The sequence below is a fragment of the Berghia stephanieae genome, chromosome 4, assembly GCF_034508935.2.
Source record: "Berghia stephanieae isolate SIO BIC M18660-M18661 chromosome 4, UCSD_Bste_1.3, whole genome shotgun sequence".
Lineage (NCBI taxonomy): Eukaryota > Metazoa > Mollusca > Gastropoda > Nudibranchia > Aeolidiidae > Berghia > Berghia stephanieae.
The window spans coordinates 34,379,659-34,395,713 of NC_088363.1; the positions used below are offsets into that span (position 1 = coordinate 34,379,659).

Sequence of the window (16,055 nt, forward strand, 5' to 3'; positions counted from 1 at the left end):
AAATAACAAAATGGTCTTTTGTGAATACTTTTGTAGTTGTGTTTCCGGTTATTTATGTTCGCATGTGCGTACTCACTCTTTAACTCTTAAACAGTGGAAGCGATTTTCTTCAGAAAATGTGTAGAGAGGACACTGGTATTGAATTGATGAGAAAAATCGGGTACGGAGAAGTGCCGGATGAAAAAAGAGAATAAAAAGTCACAGCATCTAATTGACACGACACCCTCCGCCTGGCCGGGAGAGAGAGGACAACTATCCAGCCCCAGTGTCCGGTCATAGTCTCATATAATATATATTGTATAACACATTTTTATATTTATCAATAATAAGAATCACTGTCCACCCAGCAATGATCACAATACATATCCCATTTTTACTGAGATGTAAATGCATGCCTGGCTATAACCCTCCTCCTCTTCCACCATCTTCTTCTCCTCCTCATCCTCCACCACAACCACCTCCTCCTCACCCTCCACCACCTCTTCCTCCTCCTTTTACAATCACCACCCCTCCTCCCTTCCCCTATTGACATAACAGCTGTTTACGAGGCATACGTGTACACAAAAACACACACCAAGAATTAAATGATTCCCTCCCAGGCCCATTAGAACACCAGCAAAAGAGTCCCACCACGTCAATTTTTGACAAACTGACACCGTCCAAATTACTTCTTCTTCATCTCTAAGGTTTTGACACTTTTTGTAATCAGTTGAAACACGAAAGAAATGGAATACCGAATTAAATCTCCTGGTGCTTGACCTAGTTCTGTTAGAAAAGCTAATGTTCAATTTTCATTACAAATATTTATTAAACAGTGGTGTCTTCACTCAATAATTTTCGAACATGTTTATTTAGATTAACTCTCTCCTTACCGATCATTTTCAGTATTTTCCCAAAATGGCAGCAGAAAAATGGATTCTTTAAACTCAAAAAATCTCTCTACAAAACAACATTATGTTCTTACTAATCAAACAAAGATCATTCTTCAAAGTTTGTGATGTACAAATTAAATCTGAATGAGAAAAAATGTATATTGTGTCGTAACAAAATGTGACGATTTTGCTCTAGGTGGTAAGGAGAGGGTAAACTCTCTCCTTACCAGCCATTTTCAAGATTTTCCCCAAACTTCACACCCAAATAAAACAAAAATTGATTTTTTTATCACTCAAAAACAATAACAGTAAGTTCTTGCGATAAATAATTTCTTCAGTAAAACATACTCTACAACACATAGTTCATTTTCTTTAAATGTTATTATGTACAAGATAAATTTGAATAAGAAAAATGTTGGTTGTATCGTAGCGAATGTGACGATTTTCCTATAGTGGTAAGGAGAGGGTTAACGCCCCCCCCCCCCCCCCTACCTACCTCGATAAAGGAGAATGAATGGTATAGAGTTTCTAACTTGCTCTTTTGACGTCCAGACTACTTCTAATGCCTATCCTGAAAAACAGATCATTAAAATTTGGCGAAAAACTCGTCCTTCAAAGATCGAACGATTAGAATTACTCTTATAAAAAACTTAAAAACCCGGGACTTCATTAAGATGGTTTTACACGACCTGCACATATATGCAGGTCTGACATCCGCTTGCAATTACGGGCCTAGTTTAACATTGTTGTAATGGAAAATATACTGCGTCATTTTTTTCCTGAGTTTTCCATTACAACAATGAGCCTATAATGAATTGGGTTATCAGACCTGCAAATAAGTGCAAGTCGGTGTTACAAGAATAATAAGTAAATAAAGGCACCAAATGTTATTGACAGAACGATGATTTCTCGTGACGTCATCTTATTTACACGATTGACACATATCTAAATACAGTAATTGTCTAGAGATTTCTGTGTGTAATTTTTGAAACAATGAAAACAACTTCTTGGAAGGGCGCAACTATTTAAATAAATTCCCAAGTTTTGTTTGCATTAAGAGCGAGAGAGAGAGAGAAAGAAAGAAAGAGAGAGAGAGAGAGAGAGAGAGAGAGAGAGATGGAGATAGAGAGATAGAGAGAGAGAGATAGAGATAGAGAGAGAAAGAGAGTGAGAGAGAGAGACTAAGAGAGAGAGAGACTAAGAGAGAGAGAGAGACAGAGATAGAGAACGAGAGAAAGAGAGGGAGAGAGATACACAGAGGAGAGAGAGAGGGGGGGGGGAGAGAGAGAGACTAAGAGAGAGAGAGATAGAGAACGAGAGAAAGAGAGGGAGAGAGATACACAGAGGAGAGAGAGGGGGGTAGAGAGAGAGAAAGAAAGAGAGAGAGAGAGAGAGAGAGAGAGAGAGATTTTCTCAATCCTTGCATAAACAGTCCTTCTTTCACAATCTTGCCACCAGCTGATAGTGGCAACAAAAAGCATCCGAAAAAATCAACAGCAGCCAAAGTGGTATTACTAATCCTCTCTTTTGGTCCCCTCAATTTTCCCACTGCCAAGAATTTCGTTACAAGTAGTGTTGGGCATATCGTCTCAAATATCGATATATCAATATGAATGACAATATCGAACTACATCGATTTCAAAATGCCATGTCGCTATATATTATGCTCGCAGTCTACCAGGGCTGCCGGATGGCGATGTGCATGTCCAAAATCGGACACAGAGAGAATGTTTTGTTTGTTTTTGAGGTTTTTACGGCGCTTACAACACATTAAGGTCATATCAGCGCCAGTAAAAAGGAAGAAAATGGGACAGTAAAAAGTTCTAGAATTACAATTAAAGCACAAAAGAAAAGGTGAGACAAAGGGGAATTGGTTCAAATAGGGAACAGATGTAGATTCCAAGAGCACACCGTCAAAGTACTTAGTTTGAGATCACCTAAAAGTCTCATCCAGACACAAGCACAGGTCCTAACTAAGAGGAATACACTCAAATGTTTATAAATCATATAATAACAAGTAAACAAAACATAATACAATGCATAACAGAGAGATGATTTACAAGGAAAAAAATATCATCTTCCAAAACTATTACATTCGACTGTGTCCCTCCCAGCCAAGGAACTCCGGCCAGGGCCAGGACAAAACCAAGTAATCTCATTCCAAGACGACCACAGGAAACAATTGGAAAACTGGTTGGGGGGATAGAAGACACAGCATGTACCTCCCTGCCCACTATGGGAGGTCAGGATTCCCACTCAGACATAGAGAATCATTTCTTCATTTCTTGTTATAATTAACTTAAAATAGTGGAGCCAAAAAGCAACACAAAGTCAGCAAGTCATGAAAAACAATGGAGAAACGAAGAACTCTTTCGTGAATAAAGGTGTTGGGGGTTAGGAGCACGTTGGTCAAATTTTTTATCGATATTCAATGTATCGATGCATTTCGATATATCGATATTTCATGTGACGAAATATAGAATCGTATCGATATTGGAATTTTGTGATATCGCCCAAAACAAGTTACAACGAAACCTCTAATGAAGCCCAAGCAGACAAACAGGAAATTGCCGGGTGGATTTTATTGATTGAGCCAATTTCTTGGAATACGAATTACTTGTTTGTATCTCCAATCTGACTGTCAATCGGGGATCATTTTGAGTTCTGGAACTGGTTTTGATGAAATCGGCACGAATATCAAGAGAAAAGGGTTCCATCTAAAAGAGTAACGAACCAATTTTACTAGACCAAGCCAACGCCAGATTAGCAGGGGGCAGCGTGGCTCAGCGGTACGGTCATTGCTTCGTAACCTAAAGGTGCGATTTCGAATACCCGCTGCACTGTGTGGTCTTGATCAAGTACCTCGACCTAGAACAGTTTGTGGCATAACACTGCGGCTGACGCATAAAATAAGTTACTTTTGATATTAAATACCGTCTTTTCTGAGTTCCATAATACAAGGACAGTAGTAGTGATAAAAACTGTAATCTGAGGTAACATGTTTTAAAAAAAACCCATTTTGGCCAGGAAATTCGCCCTTCAAATATCGGTGGGGTCTTACTACCTGTCCAATATGTCCACGCTGTGGGCAAGAACCCGAGACGGCAGCGCATCTAGTCGAAAGGTGTGTTGTGACGATGCTACCCGGCGGTTTCGCGACGGTGCACGAATGTGGACCGACTTTGTTGATTGGGTCGATCGTCATATCATAGTAGTGTGAACCATAAGAGGCTGCTTCCCTTCAAATATCAATCCATTAACATGGCCCTTATCTTGGCAAAATCTCTTAAACCTGGAACAACGCAAGTCCCAGGTTTGATAGTTTTTTGCCAAGATGAGGGTCATTTTAATCGATCGATAATTGAAGGATAAATGTCTGGCCAAAATTTTACATATGTGTTATTTATCTTCAGAGCACGCCAGAATAAGCTTTGGTGTCTAATAAGTGTACATTGCTAAACATACAACCGTATAGAGTTCTGCAAAAACTCAAACCATCAGCCAGCCGGATATAAAGTGCCATCACACAAAACATAAATGTGATGTAACCTTAAGCGTTTATAGTATGATTAATGTAAATGTCGCTGCTCGAAGCTCGAAGAAATTAATAACAATGTGAAATTGATTGTAAGCTTCAATTTAATTACAAAAACAGATCAAATGAACGTTTCGGGTTTCCCCTTTATCAACAAAACAGGATGATGGTGTTTCATTGATGTTGTTTTGTTGATAAAGGGGAAACCCGAAATGTTCATTTGATAATTTTTTTTTTGTAATTAAATTGAAGCTTGCAATCAATTTCACATTATTATAGTATGATTAATACAATTTATTGAGAACTGTTGATAAATATTGCTGACTAAACGCAATAAAAAGGAACTGAGTGACGTCAACTTCATTCCATCTATAATAAAATACTCTGAGCCGACGCTAAATAAATAATAAACGTGAGATTTACGCGAGTCCACTCATTGTTTTATTACTAGATCTAGATGCATTAAAATATCCATGCGGACAACTCTTTATCATCTACTTCCGTTCAGTCTTTTATTAGTTTATCGTCTGGAAGAGATCCAGGAATGCTGCAAAAGTTGTTTAGATGTTAAGATGACATTGGGCTATCATTTCTCGCAGGACTTCTTATATATATATATATATATATATATATATATATATATATATATATATATATATATATATATATATATACCTGCTAGAGCACTCCGACCCCCAAGATGAATGACTGATTAATGGTAACATGTCTGGATGATTTTTATTGTCCTCCCATAGTGGGCAGTGAGATCATTTGCTGTCTCCAATCTGCCTATAATAATATCTGTTTTCAAACTTGCTTTCTCTCTTTGTTTTGGAATGAGATTATTTGGTTTTGTCTTGGCTCTTGTCGAAGTCCTTGGATGGGAGGGAAGCAGTTAAATATGTATTTCTTTCTCGTAAATCGTTCATCTGTTATGTACTGTTACATTTTATGTTTTGAATATATAATAATCTACGAGTATTTCAGTGTTTTTCTCTCGGTGGGAAATTGTGCTTGTGCCTGGAAGAGACTCAAACTAAATACGCTGATAGTCTGTTCTAAGTAATCTAAATTTTATTCCATATGTGATCCTATCCCCTGTGTCATTCTTTTTCCCCCATGTGATTTTAATTCTAAATCTAGAATTTTTGACTATTCCATATTCTTATTGTTTAACTTGTGCTGAAATGATATAGGGGTCTAAATGTGTTTCAAGCGACGGAAAAAAACATTTTAAAAAACCCCAAACAATATGACCATATTTAAACCTCTGGCGGAATTTATTTTTTCTTTCTTCCTGGACCCTAAACGTATGGAACGAATTATTCTTCTAGTGCCAAGTCTGTGCCCGACATCGGTGATCATGGTACGCCATTCATCTCTCTCTCTCTCTCTCTGATCAGATAACTTCAAAAAACTAATATTACTCTTATCTTCCTTTGTCACCCAGGCTGTTCAAACTATTCAAATATGTTTTTCTTGGTCTACCTTTACCCTTTTTACCTTCAATCTTTCCTGTGAGAGCAAGATGTTCAATACATGTATGTCGATTTATGTGCTTTAAAATTGCATTTGTCGTTTTCCTATTGTATGGAAACTCATGATGGCCACACTGGAACATAATATAATACAAATGAATCAAAGACGCACCCGAGATCAGTAATTTTACGAACCTTTTGAAAAACTTTTAAAATTGAGCTTTTATATAGCGCAATATCCACTAAATGTGCTCAAAGAGCTTTACAAGGGGTTCCTGGTCAACAGCAACATTTAACATGTAGGACGGGACATAACGCCTATTAGGCGATATTACAATTTTTCGGACAAAGACAACGCTGTTAACGGCCAGGTACTCATTTTACACCTGAGTACGGTGAGAGAATGTGAGTAAATAGTCTTTTCCAAGGACTCAACTATGCGCCGAGCGCGAGGCTCGAACCCAGGACCTTCCGATCCGAAAGCGAGTGTCATACCACTAGACCACATAGCAGCAGAAGACATTCCTTTTTAGAATGGATTCGGCGCGTCAATAGTATTCTAAGCATTTTGTGTTATCTGTGGTCATTCTATCCTTTTTCTTTCTTTTTTTTTTTTTTTTGATGTCATGTACTTTCTATATGTGACCCTCCGTCTCAAAACGGTATTATGTCGGGATGATTCAGACCCCAGAAAGTGAATTTAGAGATAGAATGATGAGAAATTGGACCTTAAAAGTGTTTGCAAAGCAAGAAATGTATTTATACTCCAGCATGACGTAGAGAAAGTAAACCCAAGTTTTATATTTGTAGCAATGTATTCAATATCCCTCACCGAGTGGATCCCAACATAATAATGCTTTGAGACAGGGGGTCACATATTAATTGTTTTTGTGTTGATGTAAAGCGCCAAGAGCCTCAAGGTTGAGGATACCATGCGCTTTATCCTAGTCTATTATTATCATCATTTATTTATCATTATAGCGCCTTATAATAGAACTTTGTGGAGTCTGAACGCAGCATAAATTGATTATTGCATTATGTCATTTTACATAAAATTCCATCCCAGTCTATTATTTTCAATACAATATTCCACATCAAAAACATCCCGACGTGAATGATATTATTTCTTCATTTGAATATCCTGGTAAAAATGGCGTTGTGACTCAAAGAAACAAGAGAGTTAATATGAACCAGATTGGCTTGCGATGAGGTCACACGGTTCTGGGATGTTCATTTTGAAGGCAACAGGTTTTGTGTCTGCGAAATTAAAATGGCAATTTGTACCGTGCTCCGATAAAACGCATTTATCACACTTTGCCCCCCCCCCCCAAAAAAAAAAAAAATAAGGGAAAGAAAGAAAAGAAAAGCAAATAACAAGAAAACAGAGGAAAATAAATAATCTTTTGTTACGTATTGGATTCTTTTTCACGCCTTATGTATATTCATTTTTTCCCATCCATTTTTTGAACATTGTTATGCAATATTAGGTCATCAATAAACATTATATTCCATATATTTAACCCAGAGTGTTCAATTCATTAACAGCACTCGGATAGTCGACAAGAGCTAAGCTGATCTCTATATACTATTCCCATTGGCTCATAGATATAATTTCTGTATTGTTCTAATTCTACTAGATGTTATCAGACAGTCGTCCGCAATAGTCACAGTCCCCTCTCTAATAGGATTCAATAGTCTGATGTCACGTCCAACGAGCAGCTTGGTTCTAAACAAAGAAAGTCTGTACTTTTTATTCTTCATGCTGGCTAGAACCAAGCTGATGGTTGCTTGGCGGACGTGACATCAGACTATTGAATCATATTACGTAAAATGTATTCTTTTTTTCACTGGCAGGATTCTGTATTGTACGCAAGTCATTAGAATTCAATGACTGGAAACCTATTATCCCCGAAAATGATAATCTATCAATTGTCTGAATGAGATATTGATATAATATATTCTATGGAAAAATAATTGCTGCATTTTATAGACCTTTATATAATTATGCGTGTAAAGAAGTAATATGTGATGATAATGGATACTCAGTGACTCAGGGGGTACTCGTTGGTTCATCAAGTACCAGGTACAATACAGACATTATTGGCGATCATGTATAGTCTCTTCAATGTTTGTTGCCCTCATCACTTCTCTAGAACCCAAAGTCATTTGTCTGCCAGCCAGTCCGATATCTACTTATTAAGAATAAATTTTTGGCTTTGAAAGTAGTATGTTTTTAACCGATTTTTAAAAAATGTTCAGAGATGGGGATCTTCTTAATGAAGCAGGGAGTTCATTCCAAGTAAGAGGGGCAGTGGGAGAAAGATCTGGTTCTGGGTATTTCAAGCAGGTCGTTTGAATCCGACCGCAGTGTCCGAGACAGTTCCTGGAGGTAATTCGGGCTGTGATTGTTGAGGCATTTGTAAACGCAAGTGGCTGCCTTGTAATCGAAGCGCTCACGCACTGCTGGTAACCAGTGAAGGTTGAAGAGTAGGGGTGTTGCTTCATCGCGTCGCTTTTTTTCTCATGATAAGGCGTGCAGCATTGTTTTGAAATCCTTGCAGGCTCTTGGTGTTTTCTGACGTCGTACCGAAGAGTAAATCATTATAGTAGTCCAATTTTGAGAATAAAATAGAAGTTACTAGCTGCTGGCACGCTTGTTGGGTAATAAAGTCCCTGATGGAGCTGATCGTTTTCAATTCAAATACACGTTTTCTTTTAAGTCCTTTCACTTGATCTTTCATGTGCAGCTCAGTGTCCAGAATGGTACCTAGAATTTTTACGTTGTATACAAGATTTATTTTGTTGTTGTCGATTATGTTGTCGATTATGGAGTTTTAGATTTTGTATGTTGCTTTTGCTCCCGATAGCAAGAACTTCAGTCTTGTCTCCATTTAATTTGAAGGATTTCTACAAATCCAAGTCTGTATGTTGTTTATGCATTGTTCACAGTTTTGATCGATGTTGCAATTTGTTTGGTTGGATTGGTGTCGTAAATTTGACTGTCGTCGGCATACAGATGGTCACGAATAATTTTTCCTAACGGGGATGTGTACAAAACAAACAAAACTGGGCTTAAAACAGACCCCCGAGGAACGCCAAAATGAATTTCTTTTTCGTTGGATTTTTAAAATTTCCAACCATAACTATCTGTTTCCGGTTTTGGAGATACGATTGGAACCAGCTGAGAACCGGTCCGTTTATGTCGAAAGAGTTCTTTAGACGTGCAACAAGAATTGAGTGGTCGATTGTGTCAAATGCTGAAGAAAGGTCAAGGACACAGAGAATCGAAGTGTCACCCCTGTCGAGGACACCTAAAAGATCATACACTACTCGTATAAGGGCTGTGTCCTTTGCGATACGCTGACTGGAACTGTTCTTAAAGTCCTTTTTTCGAAAGGTTTGTTAATTGTGTGAGGACTATATCAAAAATCCAATCCCATCTCTTACCCTTGTGTGTGTCTGAGAGAGAGAGAGAGAGAGAGAGAGAGAGAGAGAGAGAGAGAGAGAGAGAGATATTCCACAATAGCGTTATGTGATCTGAACACACATAAAAACCAGTTAACTATCGTAATCTGGAAAAATAACATATTTAAAAATTTGGCCAGAAAACTGGTCCTTCAAACATCGATCGATTTTAATGACCATCACCTTGGCGAAAACTCAAATCTTGGACTTCGTGAAGTCTTCCTTAAGCCCCATTTTTGAGAGTTTTTGCCAAGATGAGGGTCATATAGATCGATCGATATTTGAAGGACGAGTTTTCTGACCAAATGATTAAGTATGAGGTTTTCTAGAGTACAACAATTTACTGGTAAAGTTTTATTGCAGAAGCCTCGCTGTTTTAAATAATATTCTGAGTTTGTCAAAATCTCGCCTTCCACACTTACGAGGCTACAATTGGATACCCTTGGAATATGATAGTCGTTCTGTGTCTATATCTCTACTCCATTAGCTATGCGTATACCAAATGCAATAAAAATAATTCAGCCTAATTTAAATATTGCATATTAAAATGTGGACTTATTGAGAATGAATATTCAGCAGTTTGTGAGCTTATTATAATTTCGTATGTTCCAAAGTTCATCGCTGCATTCCATACTTTGTGATTCGAGGATAGCGTTATTTTGATGTGATATAAATTTCTAGAGATATGAAAAGTGTAAATGAAAAAGTTCAGGTCAAAGTAAAGAATAAAAAGCAGGAAAATACCCCCCCCCCCACCAAAAAAATAATTAATTAATTAATTTTTTTTTAAATCTGCCTGCCTCGGACGACTGGGGATCGAACCTCAGACCTCCTGATTACCGGCAATATGAGGTTCGATTCCCAGTCCAGTCAGACGTGGTTTTTTAGATTACATTTTTTCTTGTATTTTTCCCTCTGCTTTGTCGGGTCCTGTTTCATGCAAACCTTTCTCATGATTTCTATCTTTCACCAGTGCCTGCTCCTTTCTAAAAAACTTGCGGCTTTTTGGTTTTGTGATAAGAATAAATAATTTTGCAGCGATGGTGAACCGAACCCAGGACCTGGCTGTTACGGCACTCCGCACCTGGACAAGAGCGGGACGTTCTATAATCCACGCTACTTCTTTTTGTTTTGAATTGGTGGATAGCGTCGATTGTAGAGCATCCCTTTCTTGGCCAGGCGGAGCATGCCCTAATAGTCGGGTCTTGGGTTCGACTCCCCATCACCGCAAAAGTGTTTATTCTCTATTGTCTCCTGGTAATTCTCTACTCACTTCATTCATTTTTATATACTATTAAAATATGATGCGACTAATTCATTTTTGCCACATGGTGTTCGAATTTTTAACGCTATTTTAAATATATCTACACACACAAGTTCAGACCAAAGGCCAGAGGTATGGCCTATCTCAAGTTATCAAATTAATATATAAAGTGTTGCTATTGGTTCTTGGTTGTATATTTTTACATTTTTGTGCATTTGCATATAATATATATGTATACATTGTCGCCATAGATTCTCAACTTTGTGTTTCTACATTTTCATGCATGCCACGTCTGCACACGAATTTCCATTTTTTTATGAATAAAGTATATCTTATCTTAACTTATCTTATCGTATCTTATCTTATCTTATCTTATCTATGTGGTCTTGTGGTATGACACTCACTTTCGGATCGGAAGGTCCTGGGTTCGAGCCTCTCTCGGCGCATAGTTCAGTCCTGGGAAAGGCTCTTTACTCACATTCTGGCCGTTCACAGAGTTGTCTCTGTCCGAGAAAAATTGTAATATCGCCTAACAGGTGTCATGTCACGCCCTACATTTTAAGTTTTGCTGTTGGCCAGGGACCCCTTGTAAAGCGCTTTATCACGTTTAGTGGATATTGCGCGATATAAAAGCTCAAGTTTGTATATAAAATCTCGAGTTTAAGATAGTTTATCCAAGCCTGCATTTCTGTATATTTCAGAGATAGGAGGTGTTGCAAGAAGTGAAATAGATACAATACAAGGGGTGATTTTCCAATGGAAAAAGGCTCCTCTCATTTCAAGGCGATTATAACGTAGTTGGCTCATATTGGAATTTCAATCAACATCTTCTGTGCACCAACTGTACTGGTTTATGCTTAAGATTCCAGAACGGAGGTAAGTGTTACAATCAGTATTAACTTTATGTATACATAACATTCATGTTTATAGAGGTATTTATAGAGGAGGACGACTTCTACAAAAGGCAAGCTATATTAATATTATCATTAATATTATTATTATTATTATTATTATTATTATTATTATTATTATTATTATTATGTAAATATCATGCAGTGTTATCATATTATAGTTATCTTCTATATGTAGCAATATATATATATATATATATATATATATATATATATAGTGTGTGTGTGTGTGTGTGTGTGTGTGTGCTTTGCATGTCACGGTTAAAGATAATATGTTTGTAAACCACACACATATGGGCACATTTAAGTTGATATTATATCTTTACCACGTGTATCATTATTGTAATCTTTCAATCAATATATTTCTAGCATTACTACTAATATTAAGGGCATTCAAGGATTTTTATACTATCTCGCCCTAAATCATATGTTATGTTATGTTATGTAATGTTATGTTTTGTTATCGTATGTTATTATTATTATTATTATTATTATTATTATTATTATTATTATTATTATTATTATTAGTAGTAGTAGTAGTAGTAGTAGTAGTAGTAGTAGTAGTAGTAGTAGTAGTAGTAGTATTAGTAGAATTATTATAACAACAGACATTATTAGAGTCATCATTATCGTCACCATTATTATTATCAATATTAGTATCATCATCTTCATCACCATTATCATAATACACTAATGCTTATTAACCATCGTAAACGTTTTCTTCTCTCTCTCTCTCTCTCTCTCTCTCTCTCTCTATCTATCTATCTATCTATCTATCTATCTATCTATCTATCTATCTCCTTACTTTTTCTCAGTTCCTATAAGTTTTATACCTCATTTACAAACGCAGCGACTCGTGTAATGGAATTTAGACAATGCCTGTTATCCAAGACAGGCGATTTCCACCCACGCCACAATGCAGTGGTTTATGCTATAGATTTTGGGTGTCTTTTGATATCAGTCATATTTAAATACGACCCCACCCTAGTGACTGATATAGTCTGGGAGAATCTCTCTCTCTCTCTCTCCCTCTCTCTCTCTCTCTCTCTCTCTCTCTCTCTCTATGTATTTTCCTTTCTATCTATCTATCTATCGATCTATCTATCTATCTATCTGTATATCTCTATCTATCTATCTCTCTCTCTCTCTCACACATACTCACAAACACACAAACACACGAAAACACTCGCTCTCTCTCTCTCTCTTCCCTCTCCCTTTCTCTCTCTCTCTCTCTCTCTCTCACACACACACACGCACAAACATTCGCTCTCTCTATCTCCCTCTCTCTTTCCTGTCCCTTTAACTCTCTCTCTCTCTCTCTCCCTCTCCCTCTCTCTATCTTTCTATCTCTCTCTTTCTATCACTCACAAACACACATATACACATGCACAAAAACACTCGCTCTCTCTCTCTCTCTCTCTCTCTCTCTCTCTCTCTCTCTCTCTTTCTGGGTGGGGTCTCTGACCTCCCATAGTGGGCAGGGGGGGGGGGGGGTACATACTATGTTTTCTATCCCCTTATATCTGTTTTCCAGCATGCTTTCTGTCTTTGTCTTGGAATGAAATTACTTGGTTTTGTCCTGGCCCTGGCCGGAGTCCTAGCTGAAAGGGAAACAATCAGATGCATAGTTATTGTTTTGGGAGATGATATTTCTTTCCTTTTAAATCATCTCTCTGTTATGTATTATCATATTTGTTATTTTGAATGTATAATGTAAGCATTTGAGTGACTAATTTGCTCAAAGAAACTAAAAGGGTGCTCCAGGCGACAACAAAAAGAGGGGGAAAAGCCCCAACCCTAATCATCATATTGCCGAGAACCGCCATTGCTAATATTTCCCTAGCTGGTTTTTTGATCATTTTTTTTGTCTTTTTTTTGTTTTGTTTTGTTTTGTTTTGCTTCCCCCCCCCCTTTTTTTTTAAAAAATTCATTTTGATTGTCACACTTCAACTACAACCAGTCCCCAAATCCAATTTAGAGATCATTTACAACCGTGATTCCGTAGAGAGTTTGATTTTAGCTGCCATAATTTGTGAGAGGTTACTGTGTCTCACTCATTCACTCTTTGACAGTTATTTGGTGTTCGTATTCCTCCATGCTCTATCTATCCGTAAACTTGAGCTTTTATATAATCTCTCTCTCTCTCTCTCTCTCTCTCTCTCTCTCTCTCTCTTTCTTTCTTTCTTTCTTTCTTTCTCTCTCTCTCTCTCTCCCCTCTCTCTCTCTCCTCTCTCTCTCTCTCTCTCTCTCTCTCTATATATATATATATATATATATATATATATATCTTTTTTTTTCTTTCTCTCTACCCCCCCCCTCCTTCTCTCTCTCATCTTTCTTTCTATATCGCGCACTCTTTCTCCTCCTCTCTATATCACTAAAACACACAAGCATACATTTCTATATACATAATATATATATATATATATATATATATAATATATATATATATATATATACATGTTATGTATATATACGTGTATGCTATATATATATATATATATATATATATATATATATATATATATATATATATAATATATATATATATATATATTACCACAATATTTGCGGAGACATAAAGGCAATTACGAACAGACACCCATCTGTTATACAACAGTGTTGTGGAAATTAACATAGATCAAGGCGAATCATTTGCGTTATCGAGGAAAATATTAGTCCGTTAATAAAGTCTGTAGATGCGCTCAAATTAATCTGGCAACTCTCTGGCCCGGCCCAATGACGAGTCCCAAAGCCAAGGTCACATTAAGGATCGGTCATTATTCCCTAACAAATATTATTTAAAAAAACTAAAAAAACATTTGAGTCAACGGTTGATAGAATTGCCCTTAACCTTTAAAAGATTTGCAAGTTACTCGCATATCAATCTGTAAAAACTATTTTTTTAAAGATTTGCCAGTATTTCTGTTGGCAAAAATTTACGATGTTAACAAAAGTAATAATCTGTATCTATTTTACAAAATAAATAAATAAAAACTTGAGCTTTCTATAGCGCAATATCCACTAAATGTGCTCAAAGCTCTTTACAAGGTGTTCCTGGTCAACAGCAACAATATGTAGGACGGGACATTTACAATCTAAATCTATTTACAATATTTACAATCTAAATCTATTTTTTTCTAAGAATAGATCTACAACTTTTAACTTAGATTTTATAAGTTGCGGTATTATACAAAAGTATAATTCTCTTTATTCCTCCCATAGGTGAAAGTTGTGTTTATGGTCTATTCCAATTGACAAGCGTCAGTCTCATTGCAGCGCCGCAAATTGAGCTATGGCGAGGTGACTTGCTCAAGGCCTCTCAGCGCCGCGGGTTTTCGAACTCGATACCTTTCTGTTAAGAAGCAAAGGCCGTATCGCTGAGCCACGCTACCGATCACTCGATAATTTATATCTCGATCCATAGAGATTTGGACTTTTCTCTCATCTCGTAACGTAATCTCGATAGGTCAGTGTCACAATGTTAAAATGCGTCAGATTAATGGGGGGACGAGTGATTGTCAATCCTTGTCTTACAAATTACTGGAAATGGAAATAGTATAGGACATTACTCTTCTTCAACGCCCCCACCGACTCCCCTTCATCTTCTTCTTCTTCTTCTTCTTTTTCTTCTTCCTCTTCTTCTTCTTCTTCTTCTTCTTCTTCTTCTTCTTCTTCTTCTTCTTCTTCTACTACTACTACTACTACTACTACTACTACTACTACTACTACTACTACTACTACTACTACTACTACTACTCTTCTTCTTCTTCTTCTCTTCTTCTTCTTCTTCTACTACTACTACTACTATTACTATACTACTACTACTACTACTACTACTACTACTACTACTACTACTACTACTACTACTACTACTACTACTACTACTACTACTACTACTACTACTACTACTACTACTACTACTTCTTCTTCTTCCTCTTCTTCTTCTTCTTCCTCTGAGGTCTTATCCGCCAAATAGTAGATGAAACATGGTGCGCAAAGCTTGTGTTTAGACTTCAGAGTTTTGATACCCCGATCGTGGAATTGGAACTTCAGAGGTTTGATACACCGATCGTGAAAATAGGGACTTCAGAATTTTGAACCGCCGATCGTGAAAATCGGGATTCCAAAGGTTTCATCCCCCGATCATGAAAATCGGGATTCCAAAGGTTTGATCCCCCGATCGTGAAAATCGGGATTCCAAAGGTTTGATCCGCCGATCGTGAAAATCGGGATTCCAAAGGTTTGATCCGCTGATCGTGAAAATCGGGATTCCAAAGGTTTGATCCGCCGATCGTGAAAATCGGGACTTCGGCCGGAGGTTTGACCCAGCGACCATCGGTAAGATAAGGTCGTCAATGAATGTGATACAGCACTGACTTCAATGCAATACGGCACGAACACTACTAGAGCTGGGTGACCGAACTTTATTTACATAATAAGTCTTTACCCCCCATGGGCATCGATCGGATTATGGCACGCTCGGATTCCTCACACTCTTTTGCTTCCCCCGGAAAGCGTGCTAGAATA

At 37.2% G+C, this 16,055-nt stretch overlaps 1 protein-coding gene across 2 annotated transcripts in view; it reads left to right on the plus strand.

Moving 5' to 3' along the window:
• The window catches only part of LOC144970468 (glycine receptor subunit alpha-2-like), a 256,826-nt gene that overhangs the window by 54,549 nt on the left and 186,222 nt on the right, over positions 1-16,055 (plus strand). For both annotated transcript variants that reach the window (XR_013644965.1, XM_078910149.1), the window contains exon 2: positions 11,316-11,490. The gene's annotated coding sequence lies outside the window, so the exon portion shown is untranslated. The remainder of the gene's footprint in view (positions 1-11,315; positions 11,491-16,055) is intronic.